This window comes from Podarcis gaigeae, assembly GCF_964106915.1.
Source record: "Podarcis gaigeae genome assembly, chromosome: 3".
In the NCBI taxonomy this organism is placed as follows: Eukaryota; Metazoa; Chordata; class Lepidosauria; order Squamata; family Lacertidae; genus Podarcis; species Podarcis gaigeae.
The window spans coordinates 73696271-73708580 of NC_139680.1; positions in this window are offsets into that span (position 1 = coordinate 73696271).

The following is a 12310-nucleotide window of genomic DNA, read 5'->3' on the forward strand; positions in this document are numbered from 1 at the left end:
GCAGGATGGTTTTGTGTGGCGGCCTGTCAGCTTACATCTCCACCACAGTGAAATTCAACTAATTGTAAGTGTGTATTGTTCCAGGCACAACATACACACTCTGCTGCCCAGGCGATGCACACTTGCAAACAGACTTCTCCACTAATGTATCAGCCTGCTCCTGTTTCCTCCCCTCTGCCCCCAAGATAAACTTGTGGTACCTTTTCCATTAGAGCTCTAGTTTCCAGACAGCATGTTACCTGCTGGAATACGAGTCATTTTACCTGTTTTTAAAATGCAGGATGCAAACCTTCCATATTCTAAAGTCAAATAAGGTATTTAGGAAGACAGTCTCAGGAACATAACAGGGTTTGTCAGTGACATCTTACTTCTCTGTATAAACAGTTCCACTATAATAAAAGAAGCAGGGAAGATTATTTCCCTATGGTCTTCTTCTCTCAGACTAGCAAGTTCTGTGTGTAAGTGTAGAAGGCAATCGTGCTTTTTACCACTTTATACCAGCTGCATCCTTGATGGTTTCACAAATGGGGCACAAAGCTTCGGTTAAAAAACAAAGTCTTTAAACTTTTAAACAGTGCTATTTAGCAAACTAAGCCTCAGTTACACTTTCCCCACCTAGAATGGCTTTCAGTGTTCTACCCAGCAACACCCGCTCAGCACCTTCTAGGATTTAACTTTTTCTCAGGGTATCAAAGCTAGGTTGCCCTGCCTGGCTTACCCCACTCAGATAATTCAGTCCCCAACTGCCCACATTGGCAGTTAGCCCCTCTCCCACTGACAGTCAAATCTCTATCTCTGAGAGCCAATTCATTATCTGTCCCCACTGAATGATACTCTCTACCTGAGCCCACTCAGTCAGAGGCCTCATTTGCCCACTCAGGCAGAAAGTCCCTATCTGACCATTAAACTGTCAGCATCTGACTTAAATTTTCCCCTTCTCTCGCTCCTGATTGGCTGATGGTCTCACCAGTTCTCACTGGTTGCAGACCCAAGGCTTGTCCATCACAGAAGGTGTGCTAGATTTATAATATTATCACCATCCATTTTAGGGATGGGTGGATCTGTCTATTTTGAATTTGGAAGGAGGGTTGTGTTTCATTGTGCGTATTATTTCAGAAAGTGTGAATTTTGTAGGCTTGTCTTTAAGAGAAAACTTACTGTACTTTTATGTGTATAAGATGATGTTCCCCCCCCCCCAAAGTTTTTAAGTGAAAAATTGGGGGTCGTCTTATACATGGATTTATATGGTAAGGCTGGGGCTAGTTGCGGTTTGGCATGGAGGTATTTGAAGATGCAAGGCAAGGAGGTGTGGTGGCAAGGAGGCAGCTATTACACGGTGAAGTACAGCTCCACTTCCGTCAACCAGGGTGATGGATTGAGTGGGGAATCACAGGAGAAAAGCTCATTAACTTTTTGTTTGACCTTATTAAAAAAGCTGAACAATCTTTTGGGCAATTTCCCCCCAAAAGCTCACTTAAACTATTGATTTCTTAGTTTGGGCCTCCCAAAAATAGGGGTTGTCTTATACATGGGGTCGTGTTATACACGGAAAAATGTGGTAATTGACTTTATCCCCCTTCCCTTTCGATTGTTACAACTTCGTTCACAATAAAATGCATTTGGGTGCCACACACCCAGATGGTGGTCAGTCAGAAGGTACAAGACCAGCTCATACTGTGATGGCAAAGGTGGGAGTCGACAGATGGCTACCACAGGTTTTCAGTGATCAAATGACTAGGCCCTGTGGCCTATCACACTTTTTGGAAGTGTAAAACCAGTGTGAATAATATTGAAACAAAATTTAATTTAAATAGCTGAGCCCCATCCCATGCAAAGAAGTTCATTAATCAAATGGCTTTCTGAATAGACAGCAGGAAATTTACTCTCGCCTGATTAAGTATTGCTCCTGCCTGGTGTCCACACTGCATTGACAGTAGCTGTTCGTACTGTATTTTGTGTACAAAAATCCTTTAAGTGGAGCATGGCTTACATATTAGGTTTCTGCTCTCAATAGATCTGTGTAATGCCGATCCTTCTGCTGTAAAAATGAGAGGCGCGTAACTGAGGTAGTGGAGTTTGAGATGGGAGGGCATGATCACAGGAGCCATCATGGAATTTAAGTATCCATTCTGGACCTGTTCCCAAGGCCATGGGATGGAAAGGCACGTCCACCATGACTCAGGTTGCCTTTAGATCAAGTTTTCTTTGTGCAGTTGTCTTTTTCTCCCTGCTTTTTCTGCATTTTCTCCCATGCTTCCTGTGTGGTAGTTATGATGCATAGCAAACAAGACCCCAGCTGAGTGGCTGCTGCATGGAGAATTAGAGGGTTCCTGATGTAGATCTCTACTCACTCCTTCTTCCCTGGCGGGAAGCGGGGCACCATTTTGGGGTTTGCCTCAGGTGCCAAAATGTCTTGGGCCAGCCCTGCCCAGAAGTCTTTGAGGGAAACCATGAACCTTAAAGTATTATAAATGTGCTTAACATGTACGGTGTGCATGTGAACCAAAGGTTCAGGAATGCACTTGTGCTGCAAAATACTTACAGGCTGGACTTTTTGGCATTTGGTGACCATGGGCTTATTGGTTTTTCAATGGCAATAACTTCCTGACATCTTGGGGAAAGGTTATTAAATGTTCTAGCAGTGCCATAAAGGGGTGAGCAAGACCTGAGAAGTATAGTTTCCTGGTTGATCCTTAGACACCCTATTGAATCTTGAGGGGTCTAATAAATTTGTTATCAAACCGGCGGCCATAACATCTCGGACCTGCTATGAGGGCTAGTTCCAAACTTATCACCTCTAATAATTAATAATTGGTTCCACTGAGGCTGTCATTTTGCATTACTTTGTATTTTTTGCTGTGTTTCACGATCAGTCGATTGTAATAAACGTTTGCTGGATTGGTGAGTATGGCCATGATTGCCAAAGGCCTCCAAGTCCACCTTGCAGAGCTCCAGCGATTGACAAGCTGTATCTGTACCACACAAATCCTAGGGGTGAATTGATATATTTGCCCCCTAACTGATCCCTCAACCCTTAGAGTATAGAAACCTCAGGTGGTAGAAACCTCAGTCGGTAGAAATACAATTGAAGACTTATGGGGTGGATGTGGCTGTTGAGCTACTACAAAATTAGCAAACAAATTTTTTAAAAAGAATAAATAAGGAATTTTATTTTATTTTTAACTACAGCCAAATGCCTCATTTTTAATTTGGTCTCACTATTTTAAGATAGCTCAGGGCAGTGCAAATCTGCTGTCAGTACACTCTTATTAATAAGCAATCATGACGGAGCTGCAGGTCCTTTTCTCTGAGGATTAAATGGTCTGAGATGCATCAGGAGGTCATTAGCCCCAAGTCAGTCATTAATCCCCAGGAAGTGTCCTTTGCTAGGTGGTACTGCTATTAGGCTGAAAAGTGTCATAAAGCAGTTGTGGGAATAGTAGTATTGTTGTTTTTTTGTATTTTTTATTTTTTTAATCAATAGACGTAGGCAGTGAAAAGCGTAGCAGTGCTTTAAATGAGGATATCTCCTGTGTAAGGGCATTTTGGTGACAGATACAACATACCAGCAGAAGGCCCAATAATGTGTCCCTGCTTCCCCGCCTGTGATCACAGCTCAGTGACTTTGTAGCTTCAATTGCACATTGATTTTTGTTTCTCTGAGCACTGTTTATTCAAGTAATTGTCAACTCTTTTCCTGTCCTTTGCTGACCCCAGGAAACAAGTTTTTTCCCCTTTTTTCAGAAAAGAAACTTGTTTCCATTTTGGGATTCCTATTATCTACTGAATCGAGCTGCATGGACTTCCGTGGAAGACCAAGGAGAGAGAGAGAGAAGGCGAATGCAATTTAATCTTGAGCAAAAGGCAACACAGAAAAAGGCAGAGATTAAAGCGAAGGATTTCCACCACCCACTCTTAAAAGAGTGCTAGGACTCTAGAACAAGAATAGCCAAACCAGGATGCAGCCATTAAGGGCCCTGGTGAAATTAAGGGGAAAGGATTGTACAATTTGAATGGGGGGGGGGGAGGCGGAAAGTTCATGGTGTTCATTAGTGAAATTTACTCAGCATGATTTACCAAAAAGAGAGGGAGGCAGAAAGGAAACAAGGCAGGCAAAATGGGGTGAGAGGGGGGAGAATCTTTATGATTAGGTGCTGGGCAGCAAAGAAAAGAAACAAGAGCCTTGGAGGATGGAGGAACAAAAGACGGACTTTTCTGCCTGTCTTCTGATATTTTCGAACTCAGCAAAAAATCCATTGTGTAGCTTGAAAGCGGGGGGAGAGTTAAACTTGAAAGTGATGTGGGGTGTGAAAGCAACTGTTCAACCATTGTTTAATATGAGCTAATGTAATGTCACCATTTATCCATTATGTATGTTCTTATTTTTATTACAGTCGCTTTGATGCCATGCTATCACTTTCGCTTCAGTGGGGGGGGGGGAGCTAGGAGGTGGCATCGCTTCTTAACCTCCTTCAACCTAGTCCATCCCCAAGCAGATACTTCTGTTTGGAAAGATCACCATTAACCAGATGTCATTGACCTTCCCCTCCCTCCCCCCCCTTTTTTTTTGCATGTGTCCCCCTAACAGCTGGCAAGAATATCAGCTCAAATTATTCACCACAAGTACACTGTTTCTGTTTGTCTCCAGATAAAGGGATTGAAAATCTTGCTTGTCAGAAGGGGAATGTCAAAAATGATGGGATGGATTTCTTGCAGACAAAAGGAATACTTCTTTAAGATCATTAGCCGGTGACCAATAATTGCCATAGTGAACATCAGAGCATCCAGATGACCTCTCTGCCCTCTGGATTTGACATCTGTTATCCCTGGAAATCTTTTAGCCAATAACTTTTTATGCCAGCCTTTTGCGTGTGACAAATGTGTCCCTAAGATAGTTCAACATGAGGAATTCAATAAACAGTGTGGAACAAGATGGTAGACATTATGGCTGGGTTCCCTGTAGGTTCTGCAAAGCGAATGAAAGCAAAATTATTTACCCTACTGCCCAAGGTCTACTCTCCCCCATGTATACTGAATTGTTGTTTTGTCAACAAGCAAAGAGAAGGGATGGGGTTTGACGTTCCGCTTTGTTCTGATTATTAGTGGCAATGTCATTCTTTGGAAACATAGCTGTAGCCAGGGCTTTTTTTTCAGGGGTAACTTGCCGGAACTCAGTTCCAGCACCTCTCAGGTGGGTGCTATTGCCATTCTAAGAGAAAGAGGGAGGCATTCATGGTGAGTTCCGACACCTCTTTTTCTGGAAAAACAGCACGGCTGTAGTCACAGGTCGAAATAAATCTCTTCTAAAACAGGGGTAGGTATTTCTTAGTTTGTTATTGCTAACTAAAGCAGGGATCGATTAACCTTAATTCTAAATGTGCTACTGGTATCTGTATGCTTTTCTATTCATTTTTTTGCTAAGGTGCTTTAGCATGTAGTGGCAACCCAACTCAAAGAACTTCTGGGTGAAACTATTTGCAGAGGGGTAGCCGTGTTAGTCTCTTGCTGTAGAAAGAACAAAGAGTCCTGCAGCACTGTGAAGACAGGGGCAATGTGTCCCAGTGGGTTCTGTTGGGCCTCTCATCAGCTCTTGATGCCATCGTTCTGCCCGGACACTGAGGTGCAGCGCTGAGGGCCTTCTGGCGGTTCCCTCGCTGCGAGAAGCCAAGTTACAGGCAACCAGGCAGAGGGCCTTCTCGGTAGTGGCACCCACCCTGTGGAACGCCCTCCCACCAGATGTTAAAGAGAAAAACACCCACCAGACTTTTAGAAGACATCTGAAGGCAGCCCTGTTTAGGGAAGCTTTTAATGTTTGACAGACTATTGTATTTTAATATTTTGTTGGAAGCCACCCAGAGTGGCTGGGGAAGCCCAGCCAGATGGGTGGGTTATAAATACATTATTATTATTATTATTATTATTATTATTATTATTATTATTATTATTACTACTACTACTACTACTACTACTACTCTACTACTACAAATGCCCTGTCCTTACAGCATCGAACAGACTCTGTTTTAAAAACAAATGTTTATACTCTATCAAATAAAGCTTTTACAGAGGTCTCTGAGTCCTGGGCATCCCTCCCCTCGGGCCAGAAGAGGACATTTATTTTAATGTTGTAATGAAATTGTATTATTGTGTATTTAAATTATGCATGTTTATATTTCTTCATAATTGGTTTTGTATAGACTTTCCTGACCCCACCCCTCACCAACCCCAAACAGGTCTCATTGTCAACTCCAGGCGCTCAAAGTTGGAGTAATCCAAAGTTACATTTATGTAGAGGGATCCTAGAATACATATATACAAGTGCTAGGCCACATAATTTTAAAAAAATAAACATGGCAAGTAAAAAAGAAAACTATGGGGGGGAATTCAGGAACCTTGGAAATAGTATACTAGCCTTAGTTGCTATGTCGTCTTATTCCTGTGTTTGTCCCACCCTATACCACACCTCAAGAACTACCTGGAAAAAGTCCAAGAAAAGCCCAGGTGTAATGGCTGCAGGAAGTGACACTGGGAGTGCTTGGAAAAGCGGCACGCGCCTACTGAGTCAATGTTGGCATAGTTTTTCTGGCATAGAATGCCAATGTAATTGGTTGCTTCTGGCTATTAAAAATGGCATGACACGATTCACACTTCTGAGTCAGTATATTTTGCCCAGCTAATGCTCCCTGTAACTTTAATTACATTAATTGCTATTCTCAACTTCCCCGCCTTAAAAACTGTTGCGTAAAATTCCTGGCACTGAATTACACCTGGCTTCTTCGCAGCTGTGAGTTAGCAGTACTAGCACAGATGATGTACAAAGGGGCTTTTTGTGAGAAAGGCATCTTGGTGAGTTGGCCAAGTTAAAATGCAGTTAGAATCTTGACACTATAGAAATTAACTTTCCTAAGTTCATTTCAAACTGGTCCAGATGTACAGTTTCTTAAATAAAGTACAGTGGAACTTCGACTTCTGAAACGTTTGACAGCTGAGGCACAATGGGCGGTCAGCAATTTCAATGGAGAAAATTGAGAAATGCGCCTCAGAAGCCGATCAACGTCCAACGTATGCAATTAATTCTGGGTTTTCGGTATTTGAAAACGGAAACGTTCGGCTTCCAATATGCTCGAAAACCAAGGTTCCATTCTATTACAAATTGAACAACCACTTCATATGGGTCCCATGGCTCTGGGGCCAGTTTCAGAAGTTAGTGATGACCACTGACTTGGATGACTTTAGAGAAGGGCTCAACAAATTCACGGAGGATAAGGCTATTCCAAAAGCTACTAACCATGATGGCTATGTTCTTGCTCCACTGTCAGAAGAAGTATTCCTCTGAATACAAGATGCTAGGATTTAAAAGTAGAGTGTACTATTGTACTCAGGTCAGCTATGTGAGCTTCCCACAGGCTGGCCACCATGAGAAAAGGATGCTTGACTAGACGGGCCTTTGGCCTGCTTCAGCAGGGCAATTACCACAGATTGTTCTACTCCTGCTTCAAAGAGAAGACTAATACCCAACAGCAGCTGGGCAAGGGTAAGAAGTGAGGCCTACTTACATTGACAGATCTCCTACATCCGTGTCATCAGTCTTTGGGAGCCTTGTTGGCTTGAGTTAATAACTCCCTCTAACAGTAAAGTCAGGGCTAAAGTACATGGAGGCAAAAGGGTGACATTGGAAACAACAGGGAACTATCAGCATGCTTGGAGGGTGTTAAGTTGTGGGTGAACATATCAGACAACACAGCGATTCTTCAAACAGCTCTTGTTTATTTACAGGCCAGGACAGAACTGAACTGAAGGGTTCAGTCAGCGGGCTTATATAGAGCTCCAGTACAATGTAACTGTAACAATTTTCTAAAACTATCCAATCACTGAACGTCACTTTCTATCCCTTATTTACATAACTATCTACAGTATCCTCCTGCTGGCCCAGGGTGAGAACTTCAGTACATAACAGAGGGAACCCTGAATTCTGAAGAAGAAGAAGAAGAAGAAGTAGCAGCTCCCAAAACACCCTGCTTAGTGGAAACAAAGCATGCTTTGGAGCCACAGAGTGTTGTCACTTGGAAAATAGGAATGCATAGAAGAGAGCCAGTGCTTTCTTTTTTGGGGGGGAGGTTCCGGTACTCACCATGAAGTTGTTAAAGTAATTGCACCACTTTTGACATTGGGGGGAGGTGCTGGTACTGCATACCTATGAGTACCCCCAGAAGAAGAAGCACTGGAAAAAGCTAGGAATGGAGTGTCCTGTAGTAGGACATGACTGGCTGTTTAAAACTCTGAACAGGAGTACTCTTAGGGCATGTACACATTCACGGCTTAAATTTCAGTGAGGTCCTTTCTCCTGCTCCCTTTCAAGTTGCATTTTACATCTGATTGTCTGGTTTGTTTTCCTGTGCCTTCAACCAACCCCCACCCTGCTATTCAACGAAGCTGCCATCTACATATGCATTGCCATTTGTGCATGCACAGCAGCTGTGTGAAATGAACACACCTCAGCTTGACCGCAGCTAATATTTTGGAAGATGGTTTGAGGGGGAAAACACCCAACAGCAGAATTTTTCAAGAAACTACAGAATTCAGATGAATTATGGGGAAAGTCGCATGCATTCTGCTTCAAACACCAGCGATGGGAGCAAGCTAGAATAAATGACAAAGTGTACACAAAACAAAAAAAATTCCTTCCAGTAGCACCTTAAAGACCAACTAAGTTAGTTCTTGGTATGAGCTTTCGTGTGCATGCACACTTCTTCAGATACACTGAAACAGAAGTCTGAAGAAGATACTTCTTCTGTATCTGAAGAAGTGCGCATGCACACGAAAGCTCATACCAAGAACTAACTTAGTTGGTCTTTTAGGTGCTACTGGAAGGAATTTTTTTGTTTTGACTATGGCAGACCAACACGGCTACCTATCTGTAACTGTATTCAGAATTAAGCAGTCCAAGAAGAATTGTTATACCGTATTTTTCGCTCTATTCCTTAAAGACCAACTAAGTTAGTTCTTGGTATGAGCTTTCATGTGCATGCACACTTCTTCAGATACACTTCTTCTGAAGAAGTGTGCATGCACACGAAAGCTCATACCAAGAACTAACTTAGTTGGTCTTTAAGGTGCTACTGGAAGGAATTTTTTTTTTTTTTTGACTATGGCAGATCAACACGGCTACCTATCTGTAAAGTGTACACAGTCTTCTCAAGAGGTGAGGATGTACTGCAACATTTTGTTGATGGCCCCACTTGTCTCCCAATGATATAGTCTCAAGAATAAGCACTGAACAAAACAATACCTTGGCGCAGTACTAAGAGGACAGGAAATTTATATCAATTTCCCTCTTTTGCCACAGCCACCCTGATTCAGTGTGGGCGGGAGATGCCAAATTTCAGATAGTCACTGAGAAATGTGACTGGTTTATCTTTTAGAAGGGCAAGATTTGGCTCATGAGGACACCCCAATGATTTCACCACATGAAATGCAAGTCAGAAATAACGTTTGGCTTTAAAAGCAATATATATAAACATGGTCCATATGCAGTCAGCTAGAGTTATGAATTTTGCTGGAAAGTTAATGCTTTGAAGGCCAAATGTTAATCAGGCCAAAGATTTGTGATTAGCATAACCAGCACTCACCATGAAGTTGTTACAGTAAGTGTTATACTTTTTAACAACAACAACAAAAAGAGGTGCTGGTACTGTGTATCCTTGAGTACCCCTTGAAAAGAAAAAGCACTGAGCATGACATTTATTTGGGGGGCTGAGTTTTAGAAACAAAGAGAGAAACATTCTTTGAATATGTGATGGTGGAAACCCTCTGGAGGCAGAAATCTTGATCCCTTAACAGAAAACCGATTGAAAAAGATGACTTGTGATGCACTAGCAGCTGCTCACAGCACCTGTTATTTATTCCCATCGTTACATTTCCTGCAGCATTTCTGGAAAGACCTAAAGGGGTCTCCCTCTTCTCCTCTCTCTTTTGCAAAGGCTTCTTTGGAATGGCATTTCATGGTAGTTGACTGGTATATTTCAGCAATGACAAGGATTCCGAACGTTTCTCGAAGTAAGCTTTTCCCACAACAAGATATGTGTGCTTTGCGTCTCAAATGTAGGACATGAAAGATCGTTTCTCAGGCTACAGTTCCCATGCGGAGCCTGCCAGGAAATGGGGCTCTGTGCGACATGCTGTTTCATGTGGACGGCTTCATTCTCCGGATCAGCCTCCACCTTCTGGTTTGCCCTCCAGATGTTGTTGGACTCCAAATCCCATCAGCCCCAGCCACCGTGGCCAACGGTCAGGGAGGATGGGACTCATACCCAGCAACATCTGAAGGGCATCTGGTTGAGGGAAGGCTGCTCAAAAGTTGATACCAGTTGACAGCAATGCACAGACAACTCATACTGTGGATAGGATGCTACTCTGTGCAATTAACCAGAGTACACAAAATTATTCCCTGCAGGAAACAGCCATTGAGCAGAGACTCCAAGTGTGGCAGGAGTAACCAGTGTTGGTTAGAACATGGTGCTGATAATGCTAAGGTTGCAGGTTTGATCCCAATAACAGACAGCTACATATTTCCTAGATAATCCTCAGGGTCTCCTCCAACTCTGCAATTCTGTGATTCTGAGCTACAGCTCTTTTAAGGTCTTTCAACAAGCCTTTTAAATGGAGAGATTTATTTTGGCCTGCATCTGCAGTGGAACTGTTTTTAACTGTTTTTGTATCTGGAATTGTTTTTAAACATTTGCATTGCTCTTATACATGGAAATGTTTTCGACTTTTTACTATATTGAAGTGTATAGCAGAGAATTATGCTAGATGACCCTTCCAACTCTTTGGTTCTGTGATTCTATGGTTCATGTACTGCTATTCATAAAAAAAATAAAACAGACAATTCACAACAACTGTACATAAAGCCATACAATGAAAACCAATTTTTTAAAAAGTTAAAATCAGAAATCAGTGAACGATTATGGAAAGATGCAGTGCCCTGGCTGCAAGACAGGCATAGCAGCCAGAATTTTAAGGCTTGGCTACCAGGAACGAAGTGCTGTAGTTCTGTTGTTGTGGGAGAAGAGTCTGTTGCCATTCACATTCATTCTATTAGCATGTAGGAGGTCGAGCATTAGCATGATTTGCTGGGTTCTTGTGATCTCACGAAAAATCCTCCCTCCGCTCCTGGGCGATTTGCACTTTTAAAAAATGTTTTATTTTGAAAATTACAGCACAGAATATTTCTGCATCTTAAAGGCTAATAGATATATTGTGGCATAAATGGACTCTCGTCCATGAAAGCTAAGGCAACAATAAATCTATTCAAATTCAAGGTGCTGTTTCTTTATGCAGACAAACCTTCACAGGTGTGTTTTTAATTAAAGTAATGGATGAAGCATCAGCAAGATTGGCAAGATTGGCAGCTGATTGTGTATTTGATTCAGTAGTTTGCACAGACTGGTCATTATTCCACCTGTATTTTAAAGTCAGAAGGAAGCCAAGCTTACCCTACAGCTGAGGGTTGTTATGTTTTTTTAGATTACACCTGTCTTCATGATAGCCATTGAATTATATCTGTGCTCACCCAAGGAGTGCTTGCCTGGGCTAGGGAAGCCATGTGATGATGGGAGTGGAGACTTGTGGTACAGCCCCACTTCCCCTTAATCAGCTAGAACACTCTGTGCATGAATGGCGCTAGATCTGCTTCCTGAGTGGCTCCTTCAAGAAACAGAGTGATGCTTCAGCCCATGTCAGGACTGGCCCACACAGAGGGACTGCGTTGCAGAGCCACCCTCCTGACACCAGTGTCACTGGGAAGGTCAGCAGCAAGGTCAGGGCTGCACATGGACATTGATGGAGCCAATCTGTATTTCATATTGACTGCTAAGTGTGTAACTTCACACTTGGGTCCTAAGAGAAGTCAGATTGTTCAGGTGTTTGGACTAATGTCGAGAAATGAAGCAAAAGTCTACCATTACCACATTGAACTGCAGCTCTTGATATTTTAATGGTGGGTGGGAATGGGGATCACTTTTAAAGATGATATGCTGAAAAAGAGAACTATCTTATCATTAAATCCCCAAGAGTGTTATTTTAGTAGTTTGGTACTCTTGATGTTTTCCTTTCAATATTTGTTTAATTGTAACTATTAGTAAATGTAGCTATCAGTAAATGTAAAACAACTAATCATTAACTGGTCAACTCTACTGTGTTAGATATGGCTACAGTAAAAATATACTTTAGTAAAAAATAGAATCCATCAGTTGTTTCCCCCTGCCCCAAGCTTGTGGAAACAGTTCCATTCATCTTAACTCTATGAAAACAT